Source organism: Cupressus sempervirens, chromosome 10, assembly GCF_028749045.1.
Source record: "Cupressus sempervirens isolate cs-2001-9-10 chromosome 10, ASM2874904v1, whole genome shotgun sequence".
Taxonomy (NCBI): domain Eukaryota; kingdom Viridiplantae; phylum Streptophyta; class Pinopsida; order Cupressales; family Cupressaceae; genus Cupressus; species Cupressus sempervirens.
Genome location: NC_143127.1, coordinates 414,421,946 through 414,433,309, shown reverse-complemented (window position 1 = coordinate 414,433,309; position 11,364 = coordinate 414,421,946).

Below are 11,364 nucleotides of genomic sequence, written 5' to 3'. Positions count from 1 at the left end.
ATTTAATAAAAATATTACGTTGTTATATATATATTATATTATTATACATATTAATATAATAATATATAATACAAAGAGGGTCGTCGTTTAATGGCTCAAAGAGGGTCAAAGGTCACCTTATGACCCCCTTTGACCCATACGAACGAATCGACTATGTCCCTAGGGGTCCGAGGAACCCTAGGGACATATGTCGTCGTTTAATGGGTCAAAGAGGGTCATAGGTCACCCTATGACCCCCTTTGACCCATAATACTCATTCGAATATGTCCCTAGGGGTCCTAAGACCCCTAGAGACATATATTGTCGTTTAATGGGTCAAAGAGGGTCATAGGTCACCCTATGACCCCCTTTGACCCATATGAACGATTCGAATATGTCCCTAGGGGTCCTAGGACCCCTAGGGACATATGCCATCATTTAATGGGTCAAAGGGGGTTATAGGTCACCCTATGACCTCCTTTGACCCATATGAACGATTCGACTATGTCCCTAGGAGTCCTAGGACCCCTAGAGACATATGTCATCGTTTAATGGGTCAAAGAGGGTCATAGGTCACCCTATGACCCCCTTTGATCCATATGAACAATTCAAATATGTCCCTAGGGGTCCTAGGACCCCTAGGAACATATGTCGTCGTTTAATGGGTCAAAGGGGATCATAGGTCACCCTATGACCCCCTTTGACCCATATGAACGATTCGAATATGTCCCTAGGGGTCCGAGGACCCCTAGGGACATATGTCATCGTTTAATGGGTCAAAGAGTCTTTGACCCATACTACCCATTCAAATATGTCCCTAGAGGTCCGAGGACCCCTAGGGACATATGTCATCATTTAATGGGTCAAAGAGGGTCATAGGTCACCCTATGACCCCCTTTGACCCATATTACCCATTCGAATATGTCCCTAGGGGTCCTAAGACCCCTAGAGACATATATCGTCATTTAATGGGTCACAGAGGGTCACAGGTCACCCTATGACCCCCTTTGACCCATATTACCCATTCAAATATGTCCCTAGGAGTCCTAGGACCCCTAGAGACATATATCATCATTTAATGGGTCAAAGAGGGTCATAGGTCACCCTATGACCCCCTTTGACCCATATGAATGATTCGAATATGTCCCTAGGGGTTCCTAAGACCCCTAGGAACATATGTCATCGTTTAATGGGTCAAAGGGGGTCATAGGTCACCCTATGACCTCCTTTGACCCATATGAACGATTCAACCATGTCATATGTCATCGTTTAATGGGTCAAAGAGGGTCATAGGTCACCCTATGACCTCCTTTGACCCATATGAACGATTCAAATATGTTCCTAGGGGTCCTAGGACCCCTAGGAACATATGTCGTCGTTTAATGGGTGAAAGGGGGTCATAGGTCACCTTATGACCCCCTTTGAACCATATGAACGATTCGAATATGTCCCTAGGGGTCCGAGGACCCCTAGGGACATATGTTATCGTTTAATGGGTCAAAGAGAGTCATAGGTCACCGTATGACCCCCTTTGACCCATATTACCCATTCGAATATGTCCCTAGGGGTCCTTGGACCCCTAGGGACATATGTCATAGTTTAATGGGTCAAAGAGCGTCCCCCTTTGACCCATATTACCCATTCAAATATGTCCCTAGGGGTCCTAGGACCCCTAGAGACATATATCGTCGTTTAATTGGTTAGAGAGGGTCATAGGGTGACCTATGACCCCCTTTGACCCATATTACCCATTCGAATATGTCCCTAGGGGTCCTAGGACCCCTAGAGACATATATCATCGTTTAATGGGTCAAAGAGGGTCATAGGTCACCCTATGACCCCCTTTGACCCATATGAATGATTCGAATATGTCCCTAGGGGTCCTAGGACCCCTAGGGACATATGTCATCGTTTAATGGGTCAAAGAGGGTCATAGGTTACCCTATGACCCCATTTGACCCATATTACCCATTCGAATATGTCCCTAGGGGTCCTAGGACCCCTAGGGACATATGTCATCGTTTAATGGGTCAAAGGGGGTCATAGGTCACCCTCTGACCCCCTTTGACCCATATGAACGATTCGAATATGTCCCTAGGGTCCTAGGACCCCTAAGGACATATGTCATCATTTAATGGGTCAAAGAGGGTCATAGGTCACTCTATGACCCCCTTTGACCCATATTACCCATTCGAATATGTCCCTTAGGGTCCGAGGACCCCTAGGGACATATGTCATCATTTAATGAGGCCAAAGGGGGTCATAAGTAACCCTATGACCCCCTTTGACCCATATTACCCATTCAAATATGTCCCTAGGGGTCCTAGGACCCCTATGGACATATATCATCGTTTAATGGGTCAAGAGGGTCATAGGGTGACCCAGATGAACGATTCGAATATGTCCCTAGGGGTCCTAGGACCCCTAGGGACATATGTTGTCGTTTAATGAGTCAAAGATGGTCATAGGTTACCCTATGACCCCATTTGACTCATATTACCCATTCGAATATGTCCCTAGGGGTCCTAGGACCCCTAGAGACATATGTCGTCATTTAATGGGTCAGAGGGGGTCATAGGTCACCCTATGACCCCCTTTGACCCATATGAACGATTCGAATATGTCCCTAGGGGTCCATGGAACCCTAAGGACATATGTCGTCGTTTAATGGGTCAAAGAGGTTCATAGGTCACCTTATGACCCCCTTTGACCCATATTACCCATTCGAATATGTCCCTAGGGGTCTGAGGACCCCTAGGGACATATGTCATCGTTTAATGGGTCAAAGAGGGTCATAGGTTACCCTATGACCCCCTTTGACCCATATTACCCATTCGAATATGTCCCTAGGGGCCCTAGGACCCCTAGAGACATATATCGTCATTTAATGGGTCAGAGAGGGTCATAGGTCACCCGATGACCCCCTTTGACCCATATTACCCATTCAAATATGTCTCTAGGGGTCTTAGGACCCCTAGAGACATATATCATCGTTTAATGGGTCAAAGAGGGTCATAGGTCACCCTATGACCCCCTTTGACCCATATGAACGATTCAACTATGTCCCTAAGGGTTGTAGGACCCGTAGGGACATATGTCATCATTTAATGGGTCAAAGGGGGTCATAGGTCACCCTATGACCCCCTTTGACCCATATTAACGATTGGAATATGTCATCGTTTAATGGTCAAAGAGGGTCATAGGTCACCATATGACCCCCTTTTACCCATATTACCCATTCGAATATGTCCCTAGAGGTCCTAGGACCCCTAGGGACATATGTCATCATTTAATGGGTCAAAGGGGGTCATAGGTCACCCTATGACTCCCTTTGACCCATATGAACAATTCGACTATGTCCCTGAGGGTCCTAGGACCCCTAGGGACATATGTCGTCATTTAATGGGTCAAAGGGAGTCATAGATCACCCTATGACCCCTTTTGACCCATATGAATGATTCGAATATGTCCCTAGTGTAGACACCTAAATTTGATTACACTGCTTTGGTAATCTAATTTAGCCATCTCTAAAGGCATCATTAATTAAATTCTTATTTAATTAATCCTTTGCCATCCGTAGCTGATTAATTTAATTAATCATCTATAGTCCTAATTGATAAATGAAATAAACCTATTATTTATCAATTAAATCCTATTCTTTTATCTAATTCCAAAAATCCCTATTTATTAAATAAATCTAGTTGATAAATAAAATCCTCAAATCCAAAAACCCCTAACCTATCCCTAATCCTCCATTTAGCCTAATCCACCCCATCCACCCATACTAAACTAGCTTAGTCACTAACTCACCCACCCTCATTAATGCCATCCACTTGCACATCTCTAACATCCCTAATCTAATCCTAAGCCCAAGCTTAATCCTCCCCCTAATGTTGTCACATTCCCTAAACAAGTTTAAGACTTTCCTAAACCAAATCAAAGTCTCCCCTCAAAAATCCTAACCACCAAGTCATGAGTGCTCTTACAAAACATAAAAGACTCTTACAAGCCCACTCATGACTCTTACACCCATCTTCCACACTCTTCCCTCTTCCACACTTATTCCTCTTACATCCCTCTTACATAGTCAACCCCACTCATCATACCTTTAACCAACCCTTTACCCTACCCTCTCACACTCATCCTCCTTGTGACAAGTGTCACCTTCTCATTGGTGCTAAACAAGCACAATCCATGTGCTCCCCTTTGAGTGCATCTTAGCCCTCCTTAACCATCTCCCCATCCTTGCATCTAAGCCCTCCATCCCTCTAGCCCTTAGCCTATAAATTGAATCCCATCCCAAGCAATTTCAATCACAATCTTGGAGGTAAAGTTATAATGCCCTTTTGAGCGCCAAAAGCCATCAACCATACCCTTATGATGCCAAATTGAGAGCTCAAAAAGCTACCAATTTGCTATTATCCATCTCCACCATTGAAGAAACTTTGAGCATTTGAGTATACATCCCAATCTTTAGACCCATCTACCAAGCAAGGAGCTAAATCCCATTGGGAGAGTCCATTCATTTGGCTCACATTTCTAGTTGGTGTTTCCTCTTTAGTCTCTCATTTATGTTATGGTTTATATGCTAGTTAATGCTTTTGTTTTTGAATAGATTAGAATTACTTGCTAACATATTTTTCATATACACCTAAGGGTCCGAGGACCCCTAGGGACATATGTCGTTGTTTAATGGGTCACCCATAGTACCCATTCGAATATGTCCGAGTTCTAGGACTCGTAGAGACATATATCATCATTTAATGGGTCAGAGAGGGTCATAGGTCACCTATGACCCCCTTTGACCTATATTACCCATTCGAATATGTCCCTAGGGGTCCAAGGACCCCTAGAGACATATATCGTCGTTTAATGGGTCAAAGAGGGTCATAGGTCACCCTATGACCCCCTTTGACCCATATGAATGATTCGAATATGTCCCTAGGGGTCCTAGGACCCCTAAGGACATATGTCGTCGTTTAATGGGTCAAAGGGGGTCATAGGTCACCCTATGACCTCCTTTGACCCATATGAACGATTCGACTATGTGGACATATGTCATCATTTAATGGGTCAGAGAGGGTCATAGGTCACCCTATGACCCCCTTTGACCCATAATACCCATTCAAATATGTCCCTAGGGGTCCTAGGACCCCTAGAGACATATATCATCGTTTAATGGGTTAAAGAGGGTCATAGGTCACCCTATGACCCCCTTTGACCCATATGAATGATTCGAATATGTCCCTAGGGGTCCTAGGACCTCGAGGGACATATGTCGTCATTTAATGGGTCAAAGAGGGTCATAGGTTACCCTATGACCCCATTTGACCCATATTACCCATTTGAATATGTTCCTATGGGTCCTAGGACCCCTAGGGACATGTGTCGTCATTTAATGGGTCAAAGGGGGTCATAGGTCACCCTATGACCCCCTTTGACCCATATGAATGATTCAAATATGTCCTTAGGGTCCTAAGACCCCTAGGGACATATGTCGTCGTTTAATGGGTCAAAGAGGGTCATAGGTCACCCTATGACCCCCTTTGACCTATATTACCCATTCGAATATGTTCCTTGGGGTCTGAGGACCACTAGGGACATATGTCATCATTTAATGGGTCAAAGGAGGTCATAGGTCACCCTATGACCCCCTTTGACCCATATTACCCATTCAAATATGTCCCTAGGGGTCCCAGGACCCCTAGAGACATATATCATCATTTAATGGGTCAAGAGGGTCATAGGGTGACCTATGACCCCCTTTGACTCATATGAATGATTCAAATATGTCCCTAGGGGTCCTAGGACCCCTAGGGACATATGTCATCGTTTAATGGCTCAAAGAGGGTCATAGGTTACCCTATGACCCCATTCGACCCATATTACCCATTCGAATATGTCCCTAGGGGTCATAGGACCCCTAAGGATGTATGTCGTCGTTTAATGGGTCAAAGGACCTATGACCCCCTTTGACCCATATGAACGATTCAAAAATGTCCCTAGGGGTCCTAGGACCCCTAGGGACATATGTCGTCGTTTAATGGGTCAAACGGGGTCATAGGTCACCCTATGACCCATATGAACAATTTGAATATGTCCCTAGGGGTCCAAGGACCCCTAGGGACATATGTCGTCGTTTAATGGGTCAAAGAGGGTCATAGGTCACCCTATGATCCCCTTTGACCCATATTACCCATTCGAATATGTCCCTAGGGGTCCGAGGACCCCTAGGGACATATGTCATCATTTAATGGGTCAAAGAGGGTCATAGGTCACCCTATGACCCCCTTTGACCCATATTACTCATTCGAATATGTCCCTAGGGGTCCTAGGACCCCTAGAGACATATATCATCGTTTAATGGGTCAGAGAGGGTCATAGGTCACCTCATGACCCGCTTTGACCCATATTACCCATTCGAATATGTCCCTAGGGGTCCTAGGACCCCTAGAGACATATATTGTTGTTTAATGGGTCAAAGAGGGTCTTAGGTTACCCTATGACCCCCTTTGACCCATATGAATGATTCGACTATGTCCCTTGGTGTCGTAGGACCCGTAGGGACATGTGTCATCGTTTAATGGGTCAAAGGGGGTCATAAGTCACCCTATGACCCCCTTTGACCCATATAAACGATTGGAATATGTCCCTAGGGGTCTTAGGACCCCTAGGGACATATGCCATCGTTTAATGGGTCAAAGAGGGTCATAGGTCACGCTATGACCCCCCTTGACCCATATTACCCATTCGAATATGTCCCTAGGGGTCCTAGGACCCCTAGGGACATATGTCGTCATTTAATAGGTCAAAGGGGGTCATAGGTCACCCTATGACCCCCTTTGACCCATATGAACGATTCGACTATGTCCCTGGGGGTCCTAGGACCCCTAAGGACATATGTCATCATTTAATGGGTCAAAGGGGTCATAGGTCACCCTATGACCCCCTTTGACCCATATGAATGATTCAACTATGTCCCTAGGGGTCCTAGGACCCCTAGGAATATATGTCATCGTTTAATGGGTCAAAGAGGGTCCTATGACCCCCTTTGACCCATAATACCCATTCGAGTATATCCCTAGGGGTCCTAGCACCCCTAGAGACATATATCGTTGTTTAATGGGTCAAAGAGGGTCATAGGGTTTGGTCATAGGTCACCCTATGACCCCCTTTGACTCTTATATATTAATAATATACACAGTAATATAATAATATATATATATATATATATATATATATATACATATATATACATATACATATTACATTATTATATTTAATGAAAATATTACGTTATTATATAGATATATTAATAACATACATATTAATATAATAATATTTATAATATATATTATATTTAATAAAAATATTACGTTGTTATATATATATTATATTATTATACATATTAATATAATAATATATAATACATATTACATTTAATGAAAATATTACGTTATTGTATATATTAATAACATACTTATTAATATAATAATATATAATACGTCTTTTATATATATATATATATAAATTACGTTATTATATTAGTAATAATGATAATAATATATATTATATTTATAGATTGTAATAAGATTAACATAATATATTATTATATATTACTAGATTATATCTTGTATGTTTACATTATGTTATATATATATATATATATATATATATATATATATATATATATATATATATATATATATATATATATATATATATATATATATATATATATATATATATAATAGTAAAATATGCCTTTACATATTAATATAAGTGAAATAATTTAAAAATAAAAAACAAAAACGTTTAAATCGAATTTCCCTCCAAAATTTGAATTTTTTTAGAATTTGACTATCGAGCCATATCGGATATCCGATGTCAAATCAAATATCCGATTTGAAATTGGATATCTGATTTCGAATCGGATATCCGATTAGGCTTGGTATTTACCAAGCCTGCTCGGTCAACTCCAAAGACGTGTTTATAGAGAGTTTTAGTGATACTCAGACTTCGAGTAGCCGTTTGACAATGTTATTTTGATCGAAATTGAATGAAACGAAATGGGTTTTTTAATATCGCTCTCTAGATTCCATCAATATAATATCTGTCAAATTCTGAGTTCGATAAGTATTTATTAGTTAATTATCAATGAAGATTATTGTAAAGTGCTTATTGACATATTAAATGAAAAATAGCTATAACTTTCAAACGGTATAACATTTTTTAAATTTAAAAGTTGTGTCACATTCTATACTTTGCCTAGTATAAGAAAAATATAAGAAAAAAGTTGATCAAATTTTCTATTAGTTAGGGTGGTCAGACACGGGACTTTTTTTAATCAAAAAATTTTTTGGTAGAAAATTCATATTTAATTATCTATTTGGAATAAAAATATCAAAAAATATGTGTCACATCCGGGCATGAGTCTAGTTTTCATATCTATAATTATATTAAAAAAATATTATGATTTGATTTTGATTAAGGTGGTCAGACATACACCTACTTTTTATTTTCGCCCTGAAATTTTCTTAGTACTGCATTAAAATTCAAACTTTTGACCAATCAATTATTTTTTTCTCCTAATAAGGCCTAGTAGTTTAGAAACTACATTCAATTTTCTACAAATTATTTTCATACAAATTTTTGATATAAAGTCCATAACCACTTCAAAATTATGTATCAAGTTGACATAAACCTGATTTGCTGATTTTTCACTACCACTTAAGGCCATAGTTTGGTACACCATGATCTTGCACATACCCTAATTGCTTGCAGAGTTGTTGTCACCACCAAGAATGTTGACACCATTTTTCTTGTAATAGCACTGCCATCTGACTATGGTAGCTTTATCTGGTTCACCAAGACGACTTGGGATAACTTGTATATCATCACCATAAGTTAGGTTTTCCTCAGAATGGATTAAAGAAAGTCATCTCCATTATCATGATGAGAGTAGAGGGAGCTTCTTCAACATCCTCCTTGTTCATCATTGCAATAGAGAATTTGCTGGACTATGGCAACTTATTGACATGACCATATATTTTTCACTCTTCAAATTTATTTCAATATCGTAGTGTTGATTCTTTTCAGGTTTTAATCTCATTTTGGGTCTCTAAATTTGATTGAGTACACAATTTTTTAGGGTTTCTCAACACAAATCACAATTTTGCATTTTAAGTTTGTTTTCCCTTAGGCTCTCCGTCTTTTTAATTTATGGTTGGAAAGGTTTGATTTTGGTTCTATATCTTATCATAGTACAATTGATGATAAATGTGAGTTGAGGGTTTGGAAACCTAGAGTGATGTGGCAATGAGGGTTTTTCTTTGTGTGCCCACAAGTAAAACCTATTGCCCTAAGGATTTCTAGAGATCTGTCAATAGTAGCCACTTTGAAGCAGGTCATTGTGTGTGTGTTTGGATATAAATGACTGTGTTGCTCAACACTTTGCATTCTATTTGAGTGATGCTTAATTTTAGTATCATTTTTTATTACGGTTGTTTCAATTTTGGTTACAAGAAGCAAATAATAGAGGAAGTAGAAACATGTTTTAGAAGAGTTGCTAAAATTTTTGGACAACACACACTTCCAATTTTTGCATACTGATTTTCTTTTCTAGGGTTTAAGGTTCCAGCTTTATCAGAATTATTTGTAGTTTGGGATGTTATTATCTCTTGCAATTTTTCAGTTTTCGTTCAAATTTTCCCATGTGTTCATATCAGTGTTAATCACCACAACGGGCAAGGCTATTCAATAGCACATTGAATGGGTATATGGTCACCTCTAAGGAAGGAACACAAACCAATATTGTAGTAGCACACTTCAAGAGAACTGTTGTTGGTGGAATTGCTATGAAATGACTAATAACTACTTAGGTTTTTGTTATTGAAAATAGCAATGTTTTTGCCTCATGAAGTGTAATGGTTTTATGGCCCCTCTATGAAACAAACATTTGAGAAAAATTAGAACAGGAGCAAGAGGGTCCAATAAAACACACATCTTCCATCTCTGGATTCACCTTTGTTCGAGATGGCATGGTTGTTTCTTTCCACATCCAAGTTTGATTTCAAATTTTGAAAAAGAACAAGCAACAACACCATGAAGGTGAGATCCCCAATGGAATTAAAAATTATTCTTTATTAGAAATTTCTACAATTAAAAAAAATAAGTCCCAAGATTCAACAAAATAGAGAAAACTAGAAACAAAAAAGGGAAAGAATTAATAGCTAAAAAATAGTAGATGGAGCTAGGAATTTCAAAAGTAATAGAAGCCTCCCTCGAGATGGAGTTCAAAAGTCATGCAGTTCCCATGTCATAAGCCTTTTTATCAACAATTAAAAGGCACATGGTACATAGATCATGTATAGAAGAGATAATTCAATTGTTTAAAAAAACCAATGATAGAATAGAAAGATAATTAAGTAAAAACCACAATGCATGTAAAAGTCAGTGTGGTATTATGATGTTTGGTCTCAATAACCATGAAGTCTAGAGCCTACATAGCAGAGAGATGAAATTTTCTTTAAAAAAGAAAAAATAGAACATACAAATAATTAATGAAAAACCACAATTAAGGAAATTATAAGAACAAAACTTGAAATACTTGGTCATCATATACATAAAAAGTTTGCAATGCCTTAAATATTAATTCACCTCCTATGACTTAACAACTCTTGAAAACAATTTTCATCCAAATCAAATTATCTTTTCATGTCCTAGTGTTGAGTTTTTTTAGGTTTTAATCTCATTCTTGTTTTCTAAATTTGATTGAGTATACAATTTTTTATGGTTTCTCAACACAAATCACAATTTTGCAATTTAACTGTTTTTCTCTTAGGTTCTCTTTCTTTTCGATTTATGCTTGTTAAGCTTTGATTTTGGTTCAACATATTATCATAGTGCACCTGGTGATACAAGTGAGTTAAGGGTTTGGAAACCTAGAGTGATGTGGCAATGAGGGCTTTTCTTTGTACACCCATGAGCAAAATTGTTGCTGTAAGGATTTCTAGATATTTTTCAATGGTACTAGTTGTCATCAAGTCTAGAAGTACTAATTAAAATTTTAATCACTTCACATAATTTAGATCTAAGTATTTAGTATCTCAGTCTCTATAGTTTTTCATAAGGGAACTTTCTTCCCAGACTAAATATTTTTTCATAAGTTTGCAATGATAAAGGGAGGACAAAAGGACATAGTTCTATTGCTTAGACCATATAATATGGAGGTTATCTCAAAGAGGCTGAATGACATGGAAGGGATTTATTAGATGCTAATGAGCATGATTAATATGACACAAAAGGGTGAGCATGAATTCTACTTTGTAGAGGATATAATCAAAAATTGTAATGATATGGAATCTTCAAGAAGGAAGAAAAGAT